The sequence below is a fragment of the Chiloscyllium plagiosum genome, chromosome 4 (genome assembly GCF_004010195.1).
Source record: "Chiloscyllium plagiosum isolate BGI_BamShark_2017 chromosome 4, ASM401019v2, whole genome shotgun sequence".
In the NCBI taxonomy this organism is placed as follows: Eukaryota; Metazoa; Chordata; class Chondrichthyes; order Orectolobiformes; family Hemiscylliidae; genus Chiloscyllium; species Chiloscyllium plagiosum.
The window spans coordinates 125,308,008-125,319,611 of NC_057713.1; positions in this window are offsets into that span (position 1 = coordinate 125,308,008).

Here is an 11,604-nt window from a genome sequence, read left to right on the forward strand (position 1 = left end):
CTCTATGCTACTTTCTCCCCACCCCCACCTTCCTCTCATTTATCCCTCCACCATTCAGGCACTCTGCCTGTGTTCCTGTGTTGCCCGAAACGACGATTTTCCTGCTCCTCGGATGCTGCCTGAACTGCTGTGCTTTTCCAGCACCACTCTACCATGAAGAAATTGCCTTCTCAACCTCTCCCTTCACTTGAGACGCAATGACCCTCAGGTTAAACTGTCACCTGTCATCTCTCTCTCTCTCTCTCTCTCTCTGTCTAATGAGAGAGCAGTCTCATAGTCTGGTAAGACAATGCCGACTGCAACTTTAACTGAAAAAGAACAACTGGCAGTCAAAATTCATCTGGCTTTGGACGCTCAAGTATTAAGGAGAATAAACATTCCCACTATTTTTGATGATCTTAAGGTAAGATGAAGGTGTAGATTAGGCCATTCAGCCCATTGCATCCGCTTTGCCATTCGATGATGGCAAAGATTCTGAAAACATTTTTCACATTTTAAATGATCAACCTAAATTTTGAGTCTATTTCATGTCATACTGAAAACATCCAGGTAAAACAATTCATCAATTTGCAGACGGATATTGATGGAAATGTGATTTTAGAAGAAAGTGAGTACTGAAGATGCTGGAGATCAGAGGCAAGAGTGTGGTGCTGGAAAAGCACAGCAGGTCAGGCAGCATCCGAGGAACAGGAGTATCAATGTTTCAGGCATAAGCCCTTCATCAGGAAGGGTATCATTCCTGACAAAGATCTTATGCCTAAAACGTTGATTCTCCTGCTCCTCGGATGCTGCCTGACCAGCTGTGCTTTTCCAGCACCACACTCCTCAGAGCAAATGTGATTTTACCAAAGTTAATTTACCCTGAAGTGTTACGGAACTTGTCAGTGCCTTTCAATGCTTTAGATAAGCACTTCTGTACAAACACAAAGATTATACCATTGAATGTCCTGTAGAAGATGTTCATAAGTTTGAAACAATATAAGCAGGCCAGCTCCATCTCTAAGTACTTCACTCTGGAACAACTGTTGGAACCATCATCAGGAACACTGGAATTTCTGAATCTTTTCTGAGCTGTGGTTTGAATCACACATCAAAAACAGTGGCTAGTATTCCATCACATGCTCTACAAGAGTATATTGAGTTACAATGTGATGAAGTCCAATTACCAAAGAAACCCAAATGACAATGGAATGCTCCACAGCAATACGAGATGAATCAACCAATGAACAATACCAAAGAAAGATCTGCCACAGAAGGCAAGACATGCCAGACTATAGGCCATGAGAATACTGAAGGAAAAACCCAAGGGGTTGGCAGGTGAATTAATATATTGATCTGGCAATAGAAAGGACTGTTTGATCAATGAATCAAGTTGTGGGAAACATGTCAAGTCCATCAACATCAATAATACATATGCATGTAAACTTGCTGGAGAAGCTATCAAAATCTATAGAGATGGCAAGGATTCAATTGGAAATGAAGCAGCTTGAGTTAGAGGCAAGTGATAAGGAAAGGGCAGCAGAAATGAAACAGTTTGGGTTACAATTAAAAGAGGAAGAGAGGGAAAAGGAGAGATCAGCAGAACAGAGAGAGAAAGGGAGAGCAGCAGAAGAGAGGGAAAAAGAAAGTGCAGAAAAAGAAAAAGAGAGAGCTCTTGAACTTCAAAAACTGACACTTAAAAAGTAAAGTGAGTTTAAAGGCTGGAGATAAAGACTGAGGGTAGACTTAGTGAGGAAGACAGTGAGGATGAGCAAGCCCCTGGCATCAGAAGCCGAGAGAGAAACTGTTTAAGTATGTTCAGGCATTGCCTAAATTTGATGAGAAGGATATGGAAGCCTTTTTCATCTCATTTGAAAAGGTGGCTAAACAAATGCAGTGGACAGTGACAATGTGAGTTTTGTTGATCCAAACGATACTTGTTGGTAGGGCTAGTGATGTACTCGCGTCCCTGTCAGAGGAGGTATCTGGGGAGTATGAGGAGGTAAAAAAAGCCATTTTAAGTGCATAATGAGCTTGTACCAGAAGCCTATAGACAACATTTCAGGAATCTAAGGAGGGACCCTGGTCAAACCTATATTGAGTTTGAAAGGATCAAACGGAGTAATTTCGATAGATAAGAGCTTTGAAATGCGAGCAAACTTATGATGCCCTGAGAGAAGTAATTATTTTGGAGGAATTCAAAAATTCACTGCTTGGAGCAGTGCAAACTCATGTGGAAGAGCAGAGAGTTAAAACAGCAAGGTTAGCAGCTGAAGTGACTGATGATTATGAGCTGGTCCATAAAACACGGTTTGGCTTCCAAATCAAATTCAGTCCATGAGGGATAGAAATTGGGGCAAAGAGAAATCCACACGTGGAAAGGGAAAGGTAGATCTCAGTGGAGATCATAAAAATAACTTACCACAGGGTTAAAAAACAAACCCTTGAGGGAAATGAAGTTGAAAGACTCCGGTGTTTTCATTGTAATAAAGTGGGCCACGCAGAATCACAGCGTTGGTGGGTGAGGAGAAAGCCAAATGTAGGAAAACCAAACAAGCCTGGAAGTTTTGTTAGACTAGTGACCAAAAGCACAAAAGAAGTTAGACTGCCTCAGAGTGTACAAGATGATCAGAGGTTGATTAAGGAGGAAGTGCCAGATCTGCTTAAAAAGTATACATGCTGGGGTAAAGTTTATTCACATTAGCCAGGAGTAATAGGTAAGGAGGTTAAAATATTAAGGGACACAGGAGATATGCACTCCTGAAGGCCTAGTGCCAGAAAACGTGCTGGTAACAGGAATTCATGGTGAGACAAAAAGTGCTCAATTATGTAAAGTGAGGTGAGAGAGTCCAGAGAAGAGTGGAGAATCTGTGGTAGGAGTACTGGGCAAACTCTTAGCTCCAGGAATACAATTTGTCCTTGTAAATGATATAGCTGATTCACTGGTAGGAGTGCTGCCTACTCTAGTTGAAAAGCCAGTGGAGATACAGGCAACTGAAGAAATGAAGGACCTTTATTCAGGAATTGTCCCTGATTGTGTGATCACACGATCACAGAGGCATAAGCTGAAGCAGGAGAGATCAAAAAGCACAGATAAGGAAGCTGACATAGTGTTATCCAAAACTTGCTTTGATCAGATAAATGGAACAGAGAAGGAGCAATCTGCTAAGCTGATTGAATTACAGCAGAAAGATGAGGAGTTAGAACAGTTATATCAAAACGCATTTACAGAGAAAGAAAGTGAATACATTCCTGTGTTATCACTTAACAAATGATGTCTCAATGAGGAAATGAAGACCATCACGCATTCAAGCAGATGAGAAATGGGCAGAGATTCATCAAATTGTTTTGCCAACAGGGTATAGAAAGGAAGTGCTGTGAGTCGCACACGAGCTACCACTTGGAGGTCATTTTGGGAGTGCAGAAAATGCAGGCTAAAATACAAAGACGTATTTGCTGGCCTGGATTACACAAAGATGCCGTTGAATTTTGCCAGACGTGTCATACATGTCAGCTAATCAAAAAACCACAGGCAGTAATAAAACTTGCACCTTTAATACCTATTCTAACATTTGAGGAACCTTTCACAAGAGTCTTGATTGATTGCGTAAGTCCCCCTACCTCAAATAAAAAATGGGAATAAGTATTTATTAATAATAATTAATGAGGGATGTCCATTATTGGACAATTAATAAGTTGTCAAAAATTGAGATAAATTATTGAGTTACCTTCCATAAGAAAATCAAAATGACCTGAAAGGGTTATTACTATCACATGAGGAGATATGTGCAAATAAACTGGGAAGTACTAACCTAATTTTGCATGATGTAGATATAGGAGATGCTGTTCCAATTAAGCAACATCTTTATAAGCATAACTCTCTGACGTTGGCACAGATTCAGAAGGAGATAGAGCACATGCTCCAAGATGGCATAATCGAAGTGAGTTACAGTGGCTGGAGCTCACCTATAGTTATGGTACCAAAGCCAGATGGTACCCAATGGTTATGTGTGGGCAATCGGAAAGTCAATCCTGTTACAAAGACTGATGCATATCCAATTCCACAGTTGGAGGACTGTGTCAATAAAGTGGGACAAGTAACTTACATTTCTAAGTTGGACTTGCTCAGTGGCTACTGGCAAGTACCTCCGTCAGAGAGAAAAGGCATTTTCAGCTTTCATAACGCCAAATTGATTGTATCAGGTCAAAGTCATGCCATTTGGTATGAAAAATGCTCCTGCCACATTTCAGAGACTGACTAATAAGGCCATTGCTGGATTACCTGCGTATATTGATGACCTGGTGATTTTTAGTCACTTGTAGAAGGAACGTTTACAGCATTTATCGGACTTGTTTGATTGATTTCGGAAGACAGGCTTGGTGGTAAACCTAGCTAAAAGTGAATTTGCCAAAGCCCAAGTCACCTTCCTGGGCCATGTTATTGGGCAAGGACAAATGGTCCCACGAGATGTGAAAATGAAAGTAATTGGGGAATTTCCCACACTGTCGACAAAAAAAGCAGTACTACGGTTTCTGGGGTCGAAACCGTTGGGAGGTCATGTTGCGGCTGTACAGGGCATTGGTTTGGGTACTTTTGGAATATTGTGTGCAATTCTGGTCTCCCTCCTATCGGAGGGATATTGTGAAACTTGAAAGGGTTCGGAAAAGATTTACAAGGGTTGGAGGATTTGAGTTTTAAGGTGAATTTGAATAGACTGGGGCTATTTTCCCTGGAGAGTCGGAGGATGAGGGGTGACCTTATATAAGTTTATAAAATCATGAGAGGCATGGATAAGATAAATAGACAAAGTCTTTTCGCTGGGGTGGGGGAGTCCAGAATTAGAGGGCATAAGTTTAGCGTGAGAGGGGAAAGATATATAAAAGGGACAACTTTTTCATTCAGAGGGTGGTACATGTATGGAATGAGCTGCCAGAGGAAGTGGTGGAAGCTGGTACAATTGCAACACTTAAAAGGCATCTGAATGGGGATATGAATAGAAAGGGTTTGGAGGGATATGGGCTGGATGCTGGCAAATGGGACGAGATTAGGTTGGGATATCTGGTCAGCATGGATGGGTTGGACCAAAGGGTCGGTTTCCATGCTGTATATCTCTATGACTCTATAAAAATGTCAGACTGTTTAGATGGAGCTTGTTGTTCCAGCCATTCAATGTGACCATTGTGCGTGTGGCAGGTCGCGAAAACGTGATTGCCGATGCGTTATCAAGACTCAAATGAGATACAGAGGCGTTTGGTGGTGGATGTACCGTGGCCTGAATTTGCGCGATATTGTGCATGTTTGCATGTTTATAGTTAGTATAGTGTATATGTATACTTGGACTAAAATCCGGGTTTTAAAGAGTTAGAAATGAAGCCAGCTTTCGGTATTGATGGTTCATTTTTTTTCCTCGGGTGTCGGTGTCACAAAGCAAGTCCCGTTTTCTTCTAAAAGCTGTTCCTTGGCTCAAGAAGACTCTGTCCTTAATTGTTTTCAGAGGGGCAATAAACCGGTCTGGGCTTCGATCAATCTGGTTTGGTACAGAGATGAAAAGGATTTTCAGAGGCCTTTTGTTTATATGTAAACAGATGAGACTTCAGGCCAAAGTGGTCATGTTTTAGAAGTGACCTGAATAGTGAAAGGGGAGTGGTCAGCTCTCTAGCTGAGCTGAGCAGTTTTAGTTCAGTCTTGAACTGGTTGGAAGTTTAACAGGGAGCTGTGTGGAAACTCTCTCTCTTTTCTGCCCTTCAACTTCAACCTCTAAGCATGTGTTCCATTTATATTAGTTCTTAAAGGGAGTTTGCTTACTGGCACTGTTGTGTATATTCGGAACAACATAACTAATTCTATTTGGATAGGTTGAGTTCTGTAGGGTTGCTTTATTCCGTTCTTTGTGTTTCATTGTGCAAATTTGTGCAGGAGTTTTTGTCTGTTTTAAAATCTCGCGGTCAACCTAGCTAACTTAATCCGGGTAATTTTGGCTGGACACTTACCGAAACAAATTGCAAAGTTATGGTCTGAACTGCCTGCTTAAGAATGTTTTCAGTGGTCTGGCTTACTCCATAACAATAGGCACATGATAACATCAGCCAGTGTGTAATCCTGATTCAATGCTAGTGATGCTTTCCTGTTATTTGCCAGTCAAGTTCACACCCTCAATTAACACTACACAGCTGAACATACATTCAATGGCAAGAAGGGTTTACCTGTCAGATCTATAAATGATCATCAACGATATTAAGGTTAACAGCTCACTGATTTCTACTGGCTTTGTCTGAGTTTGTTGAGGAGCTTTCTAGTGCTGTTTAAAGCTGTTGAAGTTGACGGGAAGTGTTATTCTACATGGGGAAGGCCTTTGCTCTGACTTCAAAAGTTCAGATCAGAACTCTTTGCTCCCAATCATGTCTGCAAAATAAGAAGGATACTGTCCAGCCACAAAAGTGAGAAGGACAAGCTGCTGGGAGAAGGGCAAGGAGCAGAGGAATAAGAATTCTCAGCAATGTTGCCTTCAAGGAGCAATTTACCTGTTTCAGCTTCAACATGGAACAGTGTGCATGAGACTGACAGTTTTCAAAACAGGGTCTCACTGAAATCTGCTTTTCCCTGCAAATGCCAGAACAATGTGAGAGGAAAATGCAACATGGAACATTTATGCTTCATGGCAATGCCTTGACCAATCAGAGTGGAATTGCCTGGCTTGAATTTACATAAAAATGTGCTAGTTATCTGTCCAAAGGTGTACTCTCCATCCACTTGCCAACCAATCGTACCTCTTTCGCACGGAGTAGAAAATGTTGTATCCTTTGATAAATACTATTCTTGCAATTCTACCCTGACGAGCTCAAGATGAAACACTTTGTATCTTTTTGAATATTGCAATTTCCTCAGCTGGCTACATTTCTGCCTGGCCAGGCCGCACTTCCTGGATATCTGAAAGGCAATGGGGATAGGATGATGATGAGAAGAGGGTAAAACATGAGCGATGCATGCTTAAACATGCTGAAGTTTATCAATGCGAAGAGCTGATAGGTTGAATATCAAGGAGAATGTGAGGAAAAGCATAGAGGAAAATACATTCACTTTCATTGGCTTTAGTCCCTTTACCAGACAAAGACTGAATTGTGGCCACTCCAGTTACGGCAACCATCCCTCCTCCTCCAGACTGAGAGCATGCAAATAAGTCTTGCCCCACTGGTCATCTGCCACTGCCACTAATTCAGGGTCACCTTTGTCCTGAAAAAGAGAAATGTGCTAGTCAGAATGCTTTGGTATGTTTGGGCAATATCTTTTGTACTCAAGTTGTTATACACATCCAAAACAAAAATAGGCAACTGGAGTATTAAGACTGAAGGTCTTGTCACTCAGGTAGCTTTCCTTGAAGGTTTTCAATGGGAACTAAATCAGAGCTGCAGGTGTTCAGTGAGCATGCTCAGTAGGACCTGTATTACCGAGGCGTCTCTCAGCAACCTGGAGCAAGGTGGGGAGGCACATGCACAGGTTGAAAGGTCACAGACCACGACTTTGGCCTTGAGCAGGTCACAGTTTCATGGAAGCGTAAACAAAATTTCAAGCTAAAATTTACATTTTTTGCTGAGTTGTTCATGGAGGAGTTTTGCTTTCTATAATATGTAGCTTATGTAGAGTAGCAATTTGGGATTAGAAATTGCCTTTTCCAAACATGTACAGTTTAGGACACGATATACGTTGGAATGACTGATTATACCCAATGAAGAACCTTCATTTCATTTTGCATTAAATACTTTGATTGAATTTAACCTCAAACTATCAGAGTTACTCTGAAAAATAGCCCTCACCAAATTCTACAGTGCATTTTATCATTGAGAAAACATTTTAAATTTAATTCAACCCTTCTAATCTTCGCACTGCACCCAATGTTTCACCCACTTACTTCAATTGCACTCTGTTAACTTTATCCTTTCACTTTGGTACTGTTTTTTTGTGATGCTGGGATGACATAAGTTCAGTGGTCAAGCCAATTGCCCCACTGCCCTTTTTTGAATCTAACAATATGCTCCAAAACAGCTCATCAAACATGGAGGAACAGTGAATTCCTGGCCTTGAGACTTAGCATAGGTAAAGGCAATCAAGAGGGGGTATGCAGTGACCCACAATTTTATCTCTGAGTCACTTTGCTCCTCATCTCTACACCTCAAGGTCAGCTGAAAACTTGGTATTTCTTTTTTGGGAGGCAGAGTCCAACGACCCCTTCTGTTTTGGCTTTGTGTGTCTGAAAGAATTGACCACAACCTGGGCCATGCACACCGCAGTCAGTCACAACAAAAGACTCCTGAAAACTACTGTGAACCCATCTGCTTACTAATTTTCTTAAGCGTAGGATGTTGCACTAGAGTGTACCACAGGGATAAGTGCTGGATCTTCCATGATTTAGAATATATATTCAATGATTTGGATGAGGATCATGGACATACTATAGCAAGCTTGTGGATGACGTAAAAAATATGTGGGAAGGCAAGTGGTAAGGCTGACACAAGGATTCTGCAAAGGGACATAGTGAGTGGACAAGAACTTGGCAGGTCTGTGTAATGTGGGGAAATGCGAGATTATGCACTTTAGCAGAAAGACTAGAGAAGCTGAAAATTGTTTAAATGGAGAAAGACTGCTGAAAGTTACAGAACAGAGGGCTGGAGAAGTCCTTATCCAAAAATCACAAAAAAAAGGGCATCCAAGTTCGGTGGGTAATAGGGAAGACGTATGGAATATTGGCTTTTATTTCAAGGCGATTGGAATATAAAATTAGGGAAGTTTTGCAAAAACTACAATGTACTAGTCAGATCACAGATAGAATACTGTGAACTACTTTGGGCCTCTAATCTCAGGAAAGATTTGCAGGTACACAATCCTTTATCCGAAATCCCGAAATCCAAAATCCAAAATTTATTTTGTGGAGTTTTTTTCTCCATAACCAGGTTGTTTGGTGTGCAAACCGTTAACCCAACTCCACACCAACTCGACCCACGTCAGTCAGATGTGACTTGGGGGCATGGCCCAGCACTGGCAGGCATCAATCCTGTCTCAGGGCCCGTAGTACTCACAGATGCATCTGCTGTTTGGTAAGATTTTTAAAAATTTCACCATTAAACTGTCACTTATTCCGAAATCCAAAATGTTCTGAATTCCAAAATACAAGCTGGTCCTGACAGTTTCAGATAAAGGATTGTGTACCTGTACTGGAATTGGAGGAGATTCACTGGGATATCCTTGGTATGGAGGAACTGTCTTAAGAGGAAAAGTTGAGTCAGTTGGGTCTGAGTACATTATAGTTTAGAAGCATAAAAGGTGAAACATCTAATGTTTTTAGAGGGCTTGATAGGGTGGATGTGGAAATATTCTTTGCCCTTTGTTGGAGAGTCTAGGACCAGACAACAAAATCTCTGAATAAGGAGTTGTCCATTCGAGACACAGATAACAACGTGTTTTTCTCTGAGATTATGAAACTGAATTATTTGCTTCAGTTGTAGAGGCTGTTTCATTAAAGTGCATTCAGGGCTGAGATAAACATATTTTTAATGGATAAAGCAATCAAGGGTTAAAAGAAAAAGGCAGAAAAGTAGAATTGAGAATGACCAGATGAGCCAAAATCTCATGGACTGGCAAGGGCTGAATGTCCTTCTTTTTCTTCTGTGTCTCATGGTCTCCTAGGACAGCAGGACATCCTAATCAATATCATGTTTCACCCACTGTCTGCCATATTGGGGCTTAAGGGGCATGCGATGGAGGGCTGGGGTGTCTACTTTTACCTGAAAGCAAACACATTTCGAAGGCAGAATTTTTTTTTTCAAACAAGTGTATGTTTTGCTAAACTCATGTGCTCATAGTCATGAAAGTACACACAAAAATATAATTATAGCTGCAAAGCTGTCCCCTGGAGACTCAACAATGTAAACGGAGCATTTCCACTCAATCGGCCAATGCAGATTCACTGACTAATTAGTAATTAAAGCACTCAGTATAAACAAGCCACTTCAGTGAAGGAGCAGATCCCAGTGTCCAGAGACTGACAGCTGCTCACATTCTGTTTTGCATATATATCAAAATTATTCATGTCTCCATGTTTAGTGGCCATCATATTGTACTCCATAAATGAAAAGATAGATACTGTACAGAAAGTCTGATCATGATTAAGCCTCTTTCACCTTTTCCTTGAAGAAATTCATTAAACAGGGTGTGATGTTGTATCCCTACGATATCCCTTGACACACGTGCTAAATTTATTAAAACTAGACTACAGCAGATAAAGACAAATAATTCAGCTTTAGAATTACATTCCTGTAATTTAATTCCATCTCTAATCATAGCGATGAAACAAGCTGTACCGTTCTGCCAGGTTGTGTGACAGCTTATCCTGAACTAATAAACAAAAATATTGACATTGTTCTTCATGTGCCTTCTTAAAATAAATGCGAAGTCTTGTGCATAAATTTTGCCAGGTAAAGTGTAGAGAATAGTCTTTGCTAGAAACGTAGTGCTGTTGACTTACCAATATTTTCGGTCGTGAAAGGACTATTCCTGGAATTTTTCTCCAGCGTTTCCAGCCAGACATGCGATCATTGAAGAGAAGGAGATTAGCTTCACTTGAATAGCTGGACGAGTGGAGGGAATTTGCACCCTTATTGATGGTGATTCCTGAAAAAAAATCACATTTGAAGATAAAACTATTGGAGAAACTTAGCAGGTCAACATCGTTGGAGAGTGGTGGCATGGTGACTCAGTGGTTAGCACTGCTAGGGACCTGGGTTCAATTCCAACCTCGGGCAGTGGAGTTTGCATGTTCTCTCCATGTCTGTGTGGTTTCCTCTGGGTGCTCTGGTTTCCTCTCACAGTTTGAAAATGTGCAGGTTAGGTGGATTGTCCATGCTAAATTGCCCATATTGTCCAGGGATGTGAAGGTTAGGTGGATTAGCCATGGGAAATGGAGTGTTACGGGGACACAGTTGGAGGGTGAGTCTGGTTGGGATGCACTTCACAGAGTCAGTGTGGACTTATTGGGCTGAATGGCCTGTTTCCACACTATAGGGATTCTATGGATAACTAACCTTTTGAAGCCAATAGCCCTTCTGAAGAAGAATCATTGGAAGAGTCACTAGATTCGAAAGTTAATTCTGTTTCTCTCTCCACAGATCTACCAGACCTGCTGAGTTTTTCTAGCACTTTCTGTTTTCATTTCAGGTCTCCAGCATCTGCAGTATTTCAGTTTAATACCAAGTGTAGATATTAGCCCTCTGTGAAAAGCTTACTGAGAGTGCAGATTTAATATTATTGTGATAGGTATATTAAACAAGTAACCAAGCTTTGATTAGTAAGCTTGTTCAAATTAGGTGAATGCAACCATTCTAATATCTAAATTATTGAGAATAAATTGAAACCACTTTTCTCGTATTTATCAAAGATTTCAGGTAATAGATAATGGAGTTAAAAATAACTAACACCCATTTATAAACAAGATTTCTAAGGATTCTGGAACCGTGAAATTCATGAAGTCATAATGATCACCAATTATTATCCAAACTCGGATATTAGATAAGATATAATGTAGCCTATCTTTCATTTAGGTGAAAAAGGCTAAGGTACACAAGTTTAGGGCATTA